The sequence below is a fragment of the Erigeron canadensis genome, chromosome 1 (assembly GCF_010389155.1).
Source record: "Erigeron canadensis isolate Cc75 chromosome 1, C_canadensis_v1, whole genome shotgun sequence".
Taxonomy (NCBI): Eukaryota; Viridiplantae; Streptophyta; class Magnoliopsida; order Asterales; family Asteraceae; genus Erigeron; species Erigeron canadensis.
Window position 1 is genome coordinate 36,198,517 of NC_057761.1, and position 9,609 is coordinate 36,208,125.

Below are 9,609 nucleotides of genomic sequence, written 5' to 3' on the forward strand. Positions count from 1 at the left end.
GACATAGAAGAATAGTCCCAAATCATCTCTATTACGACAATAATAAACAAAAGACAATACATTACAAAAGAAAAGCATTATAATGAATACTCCAACACAAAACATTAAAACATATTATCAACGTTGCCTACGAGATTGACGACGACTCATGTACTTATCCCACAAGGCATTAGTGATTGAAGCTCTAACTTGAAGCATTTCGTTATTATCAGTCATGTCAAAAGAAAAACCTTATTGGATCACGTTTGAGCTTTCACGAGGAACTTCAAGATAATCTTGACCATATTCGGTGAATAATTTGTCGGCCCTATCCTCCATTCTTATGTAATTATGCAACGCACAACATGCATGTGGAATCAACATTTGGCGTCTCAAAGGGTAATTTGGTATAGCTTTTAATATACGAAATCTTGCTTTAAGAACACCAAATGCACGTTTTATGACATTGCGAACAGATGAGTGTATGAAGTTGAACATTTCTTCTTTTCCTCTTACACGCTCATCACCTTGCCAATCAGAACGATGATATCGCTCACCACGATATGGGACTAAAAATCCTTTCAAATTTGGATACCCACTATCAACAACATAAAAATAATCTACACAAAGAAGTTATAAAATTAATTAGTCAATAAACATATCAAAAGTTAGCTTAAATAAATGAAACTTGAGCATGTACTGTATCTTACAGCCACTCGGCATAGGAAATTTGTTTTCTGGTCTATTAATAGCATCATAAAAAACCCAAGAGTCATTAGCCGTTCCTTCCCAACCGGTATATACAAAAGTAAACATCATGTCATGTGAGCAAACTGCCATAACATTTTGAGTGACAAGTACCGCTTTTCTTCCTCGAAATGACTTTTGTTTTGATGCAGGTGCCCAAGCTGCTACATGAGTACCATCAATGGCGCCAATACAATTCTGGTTAAGATTGAATGAAACGTGAATGATATAAAAAAAATGACCAGCAACTTTGATATATCATTATCAAAGAGGTAAATCATATCTTCAGACTTAAATACAAATCAGATATATATATATATAAAATGCAAGTAGGATACATAGCTAATATAGGATCTTAAGTGGAAAACTTGGTTATGGACCAAATACAATTGGGCTGTTTCCTAACAACAAGCCTTCGAATTTATTGGTACCCAAGGTGTATCAACCACAACCAAAGTAAATCAAAACTTTTGACTTCAAAGATACAGAACCGTCAATCATTTCAAAGTATAATTATGAATATAAATCAAATAACTTAGCAGGTATTCATGTAGGTCCATTCTGACCTGTTAACCAAAACCAAAGTAAACCACCAGACCCACCAAGTGCACTAAACCACCAGACCCGCCAGACCAACATATGAGACCTGTAATGACCAAAATTAAGCTAACTAAAGTTGACCCCAAAAGCATAAAAGACAAATGAAAAAGCAAAAAAGACAAATGAGGAAAAACTAATCCAAATTTTGTTTGTTTGAATACCTTGAAGAATGGATCCCATCTTGAATCTGCTAGAATTTCCGGTTGAACTGCACCTCTATCAACGGGTTTAACCACAGTTAACGCAAAGGCCTTAGTGCTCTCAACACAGTTTTAAACCAGTAATGAACTGTTCCAGTAGAATGTTGAAACCGATCTGAAACTTCTCTTTGTGTATTACCATGGCATAAAATCCGCAAAGTCATTGCCATGCCTTCTTCTATACTTACATTCCTAGAATCTTGCATTAAACCCAATAAGTTTAGTTTATCACATAAATTTAAAAACACATGTGGCTTCATCCTAAATAACTCGTAGCATTGGATAGGATTCCCACAAACTATTTCCCGCAAATACTCTTTTCTGCTAAGGGTAGAGGTCCTGCAAGGCTTTCGGTCGAGTTTGGCGTGCTTCTTTAGATACATAAACATTACCAAATCAATATGGTCTCAGCATCTTTGTCTGAGCTTGAGCTGCTACTTGATGATACTGACATCCTGCATAAAACATAAAGTAATATAATAGAGTACCCGCAAACTACTTGTTATGATACAGTACTCAATCAAAGGATTTCCATAACACCACCACAAGGATTTTCATCACATCTTGCATAAAATAAGTACCATACATCAATAGATTCATAACTTCATACATAGTTTTAAAGATAAACCAAAGATGCATATTTTAACATAAAACTACACATAACTTGATTGTCACAAAACAAACAAATTTAGTTATCTAAATCATCAAGCCAATCCTTCTTCCTATCATTGGGCATTAACATAAACATCCTCCTCCAAGTAACATCACAGAAGCGATCGAGTGCTTTGTTATTAGAGGATCTGCTAACAGAAGGTATTGCATTAAGGGCATTCATGCAATCATCAACAGTGGACTCCTCTCTCACATAATTTGTAGCTTCATTAGGTTTAGCTCTATATTTCGCGGCTTTTGCTAAATTTTTCTCTTTCCTAGCCGCCACAGATTCATACCATAAATCCATGAAACTGTCCATTCTATCTTTCTCATAATTTCGTCCTGCTCTTCGCCTACCCGGTTGACCCCCAAAATCCATATCCAAGTCCATCTTATGTTTTTTACTACTACTGGAACCACCCTCAGAATCACCAACCTCGACATCAGCCAGATATTCTTCCTCAAGTCTATGTTCTTGTGGTGAAGTTAGAGGAGCAGTGGTCGAAGCATTATGAAAAGTACCCGAAGTAGTTGATTTGCTAAAGACCGTGCTCAATAACGGATATATCTTGCAACCTTTTTTCTTAATACTTGCCAAGGCTTTGTTTTGCTGAATAAAGACCTTCCATACATCGTCGGGAGCAAACACATGACCCGTTTGAGAGTCCCAAGTGACACCCGTCCTATTTATTAGTTCAATGAATTTAGTATGAATAGCTCTTAACCGATGGTATTTGGCTTTCAACTTTTCAGGACCATAACTCAATGCAAACTTAACTTAAATTTTGTCATCCAATTCCTTCCAATCGGTCATTTTCAAAGTCGGTGCTGAATTTGGGTCTTTCTTAACTTTCTCTGCTAAAAGGTCTAAGAAAAACTTCACACAATCTTCAGTCCACTCCATGGTATCCCCACTAATTCCATTGTGTCCACCCATATCTATATGTCACCCAAAGTCTAAACATTACAAGATATTCATACACATTTATACACATTATATATATATATATATATATAGACTTCCACAAAAATAGAACAGATCAATCAAACAATGCTTTGATCAGGCAGTCTAGCGAATTTATACATAACAACTATCACAAAGTAGTAATTAAGTCTTAAGTAGCCAACTAAAATACCACAACTAGTGAACCTCGATAACAATCAAGCCGGTACTAGCTAATGTATCATTCAAACTTAAATATAAATTTTCATTCAGACATTACATCAAGTAGGTTGTATGCATTTCATCACGACATTGAACAGATCTCAGCCAAACACTATGCTCAAACTAGCAATTCATACTCAATTCCATGTACATGCTAACACTTTTTTAGCTCTAATTCTCAAACAAATAGGTTTCCCACTTGATATACAACTAAAACTAAATCAACAAAAATCACAAATAAACAAACATTATATACACTTCCATAAATATATATATATATATATATAAATAGATTTATTATATTCAACTTGAGATAATTATTGTTACTAATAGATGAAAAAAGAATAATATACCTTAGATTAAGAAAGGATGATTACGAATTGACGATTGATGATGGGGTTGATGAAGACCGACGGGGGGTTGCTGGAGATTAGTGGTGGTGGTAATTAAAGGTGGAAATCGGTGGTGGTGGGGCGATTGATGATTGGGTTGATGAAGACCGACAGTGGTGGTAATTGGTGGTGGAAACTGGCGGGAGATGGCCGTCGGTGAAGACCGGGAAAGAGGTGAAGGAGGCGACCACTATGTTTGGGAAGGAATGATATGAGATATAGGTTTATAAATGTATGGAAAATAGAAAAGTAGAAAACGGAAAACCAAAAAAAATAGTTTTCAGATTTTAGTGAAAAAAATGGAAAACGGATTTTTCATTTTCCAGGAAAAGTTTTATAAAAAAATATAAATTGAACGCGTTTTTTGTTTTTTATGATTTCTTAGAAAATGAAAATGAAAAACTGGAGAGTTTTCTCGAATTAAACGCATCCTAAGTTTTGCATGATTGGACATATAGATATATTGTCAAATGCCAACCAACCAATCCAATCAGGGTCTTAAACCCATAAGTCGTATCCTATTTATCATTGACGAATAAAAATTCATTTTGGGTTTTGCAAGTATATGCTAACCTTAATATGCAAAACAAAGTTTCATCCAATTTGTTAAGAGTAATGACAAATTCAAAACACAATTTTATCATATAAAACAATTACAAATATTTTTTTGGAAAGTTATATAATATGCAGAGTTATACTTGTATTTTGTTGTAAATAAATAAATAATGACAAAAGTTTATTGTGAATTTAATACTACCATTTGATTAATGTTTTCCAGCCTACTCGTATTATATACGTTGAATCATTTACAAAATAAAAAGAATGAATACGTAACACCTAAAGTCATATTTCACTGAGTCTTAATACCGTCTTTGATAATGTATGAGGAGGTTTATATATAAACAACAGTATCTTTGTACAAGGTAAAAAGATTGCTTTCAAGTTTTACATAATGTAGAAAAAAAACCTATAGGCTGCCAGACATAAAGATCAAACTAGTAATTTCAGTTTCCAGATGCAAAAGCTCTAACTTAATTCAACCCGATTTGGCAGTTGGTTTGAATCAATTATATACATACAGTAATATATAGGCAGATTGGTTAAATGCAGAGCGCATCTAACATTTGAAGGGGCCAAACTGGTATTTATCGATAACATGGGGAAGTCGATAAAAATACAACTTAAAAGGAACTATCAACTGCTCCTTCTCGTGTTTCCTATTGCGGTGCCACTTTGTTTATGTCCATTTTTAATTAATAAACAGAGGTGCATATGCAGCATATCAATAACAACTATATATTCAATTCATTAGCTTAATAATAAATATAACACTTGAATGCATTAATCTTAACTCATTATTATATTTTACTCATTGTATTATTTAAGTATCTTTATTGTCTTTGTAAGCTAGATAAATTTATTTCCAACCATATATGTTAGTTGGTCGTTTCTTTACAACAATAAACTTACACACACCTTAATGTACAAATCTTTTACATAGATAATTGTACAAAATGACAAAATTAAGCATAAGCATGTAATCACTTATGTTGTATGTTATCTGTTTATATTATGGATCATGACAATCTTGTGATTCCCTGTGATCGATCATACAAATTTGATCAGTTGTTTAGAACTTATATAAAGATATATATATATATACTTCAATGAGATGTTTGATCTTACATGACACAGTATTTTGGGGCCACACCACTTCAATCTATAGTTTAGAAGCAGTTTTTTTTATCTACGAATATAAATATGATCGTCTATATCTCACAGTTAAAAATTTAGTTTATTACTATTTATAATAATAAAATATTAATTTATATATTAAAACTTTAATTTTTTTATATTAAAATAATATTGTTTGTTTAATGTGACATGATTATCGTTATTTGTATTCTTAGAATACCTCTTATAAACAATACCTTATCTTCAAATTAATATTATATGATTTTCAATTAAATACAAAATTAAATAAAATAACATTACACTGATAATAATTTTTGCCGTTTAAAAATATAATGATAATAATAATAATAATAAATACATTAGTATATATAGTTTGAAACGGCTCCATAGCCATTTGGGGTTACCAATTTTCAAAAGATTAAAATTTTTGGTTTTCAAATGTTTCAACGTTCCGCGGACCCACCGTCTCGGCATAGTCGTGCCAACGGCGTCCTCCACGACGCGTGCTTGATGACAAGCCGCTGTGGTCGTTGGGACCGCCATTTCATACGTGCACTAAGCTTTGAATAATTGTCATGAAATTAAATGATATTCGTTCCAAGCATTGTTGATGGATCTTTGGCACTCTTATTTCTTCTTATGAAAGGAAATATAATGCACTATACCATGTCGACTTTGAAAATTGTTATTAACAACTTTCTTTTTCTAATAATGCACTCGTATATTAAATAGAAATTAAGCCATGTTGTGTGTCGGCAACCAATAGCCTCCTGCTTTCTTTATTGTTATTATGTCTTCTTCCCTAAAACAGAAATATTTGAGAATGATTAAAATGTAGATAAAACGGGTCACTTGCATATATGGTTTGATGATATCATAAGAAATATATTGTAATTTGTAAGTCATATATGCTTTGGCCTTGGATACTTGTTAGATAGCGAGTCATTTTGTTCATTTGTTTCTCAAGCAAAATCTATAAGCCCCACAACATCTCTCCTCCTTCTAACTTGTTTTGCAATTAAGAGTACGTACTTAAATAAATTCTTTTTGAAAGCTAAAGATGGATATTAAAGTTGAAAAACACTTCAAAAAGAAAATGGCGTGCAACCTAATTTTGTTTACTAAAATCATCAATATAATTTCCGGTTTACGAAAGAGGAAATTTTGAAAAAAGATCAACGTTTTCACGACAATTTTATTTTAAGGAAGGATAGAATATTTTCAAAAAAATAAATAACCATAAGTCATAGTTTGACCAAAAAGATATGGTACACTAAATTTGGTTACTAAAACATGATGTATAATATAGGTAATTATACATTACTTATTGAGAAATTTTCTATTTATGAAATTACAATAATTTAGTAGGGTAAGTAAGAGAGTAATGTTGATGTATATATCACAATATTAATCATTTAACAAAACAGATTCATGTATAAGTCTCATTGTTTTAATACGACAGGACCGGTTTTGGTGAACACATTGTCATTTGGGCTAATGAAAAGTAAGCATGCTAAAATGTGATAATGAACTACAATACCAAAGTGTAAACCATGAAGTATCACTTGACTAGACAATGCCAAAACATTATAACAAATAATGTTATTGAATGTTGACCCATGACCCATCTATAGAATTCAGAGAGACATTAGCTTTTCATCATCATATATTAAGCGTCTACCTGATGACAAATTGACAACAGACACCAAAAGAATAATAGTACCAATCTCGCATATGAGTTTCGAGATATAAAATCTTTATATAAAAGTTTGTTGAAATTAATAGTTCACTCATGATATGTAGGGAAACAACATCCAACGACCTATAAGATATCTATAAACCCTTATAAAACATATTAACTTTTCCTATTATTTTAGGAAATTCAACACCTTTTTACCTCTCCTATTTTAGGAAATTCAACACCTTTTTATACCCAAAATACCTTTATTTTTTAATCCTAATTTACCTATATATCTAATCTATAATTTTATACTATGTAATAAATAAAACAACCATCTCTTTAAAAGTTATGAAGGAATGATCAAAAATATCATTAATGATTAAACTACAATATCAGTCATTTATCAAAAATATCTCCATTAACTTTTTACATCAATTACCTTCACATCAACTATCTACACCACTTACCGCCGCCTCCACTACCAACAGTCGCCACCACTACCACACCGTTGCTGACACAACTACAACTGCATTGCGCAGGTATCATGTTAGTAACATATAATGGTTGTCAGCGGATGCTAAGGAGTTGATTCTCTTCGTGATGTCCACGACTTGGTGTATTACGCATTCGGAATTCGTTCATTTTTGTAAAAAAATATAAAGAAATATAAGAATATGGCACTCAACAAACAGCAACACATACACAAACTCAGCCATAAGATTAATTAGATCAAAAAAGTTTTACATCAATAATGCCGACCACAATAAGCCCGTCGACACCCTATCGTTGGGGTCGTCGACGGTAACCTTATTGTTAGCATCCCGTCGATGGGTGTCGTCGTCCAATGTTTTCGCTGGGTCGAAGAGCATTGATGAGAAAGAGAGGGAGGAGGTGGGCATGTAGGTTTTTTTCTTTTTATTTATCTGTGTTTTTAATCTATATGTATAATTGTGTGTGTATATATATATGGGGGATGTGAATATAAGGCTGTTAGGTACTTAAAGTTAGGTGTGGAACACTCACATGTTGTTTTTTTAATCCATAAAATTCATGGGGCCCAAACATTTATTCATTAATCAAAAATATTAAAAAATTTGTATGTGAGGGTTCCACACCTAAGCTTAGGTGTCAGACAACCTTATATTCACTTATATATGTGTGTGTGTGTGTGTGTGTGTGTGCGCGCGCGCGCGCGTGCAGGTTTACAAGGAAGAAGCCATAAATTTCAGAACTTAACACTTTTAGTCCCTATTATTCTACATATTGTTTTTATATATTTAAAAAAATTTCACTTTAGTCCCTGAAGTATTAACTTATTTATAATATAGTTTTAAAGTTTTCAAATGTTTTAAATATAATTATATTATGTTAAAACTAATATAATAGTTTTAATTAGTACTAAAAAGAACTTATTTAGTTTTGGTTAATAAAATAAGAAGTTGTGGAAAAGGTGTTATTGTTATTGAGTGTGGAATAGGTGGATGAGGAGAAAGAAATATTGACGTTGCAGTCTGGAAGAGGTGTGGATGAACTCCCTATTGTAATAGGCCTAATAATCAAAAAATAAAAAGAAAAGGGTTTGATCTAATGGTCACACGGCTGCTTGTATAGGTACTCGGAACAGTGGTTGGGTTTGGATTATATAGCCAAACCTTATAGAAAGTACAATCTGGACAGAACATTAAGTAAAAGACTAAATAAACATCTTTAGTCCTTGATAAGTCGAAAACATGCTCTTCAAGTCCATTCTTGATCATCCATCTTCATTTTTCTTCAAGCAGCTTTCTTCCATGAATCATCTAGCTTCCTTCCTTAAGCAATCATACTAATCTACGAGAATCCTGCACTAACCTTACCAAGTAAGAACAATTGAATTGAGAATTTAACAGTTTTCCACTAGTCTTCAATTTTACGAGACAAGCATTTTGATAATTTTGTTTCTTATGCTTTAATTGGTATATTGATGAGCAACAATTATATAGACTTTTACCATACTAGTTTTGGCCATTGTATAGTCTTTTGAGTGAAATTATGATACTTAATGGCATGTCTATGTGATTTTAGGTTCATTGCTCGTGGAAAAAAGGAAAACGTCAAGAAATGGTGATAAAGGAATTAAAGGAAGATAAATGATGGTTCGATGAAGATTCGGGTCGAGATTCAAGACTTAAGATGAAGAAACTTATGTCAACGTGAAGCCAATGACCATGTGTTAGTATTTTGGGCATAACTTCTTCATACGGACTCTGACAAGTAAGCTATTCACGGAAAGGCGAGAGAAAGATTTACAACTTTCGTGTTGAACCTGAAGCCTCCAGCGCCGCTCATTTCTCTCTAGCACCGCTGGAAGTGATCCTGAAGCTTACTAGCGCCGCTGGGGACCTTACCAGCGCCGCTGAAAGTGCACCAGCGCCACTGGGAGCCAGCCAGCGCCGCTCCCAAGGTCGATTCAGCTAGGGTTTATCCAAAAACCTTTAAATACCCCTCTAAAACCCT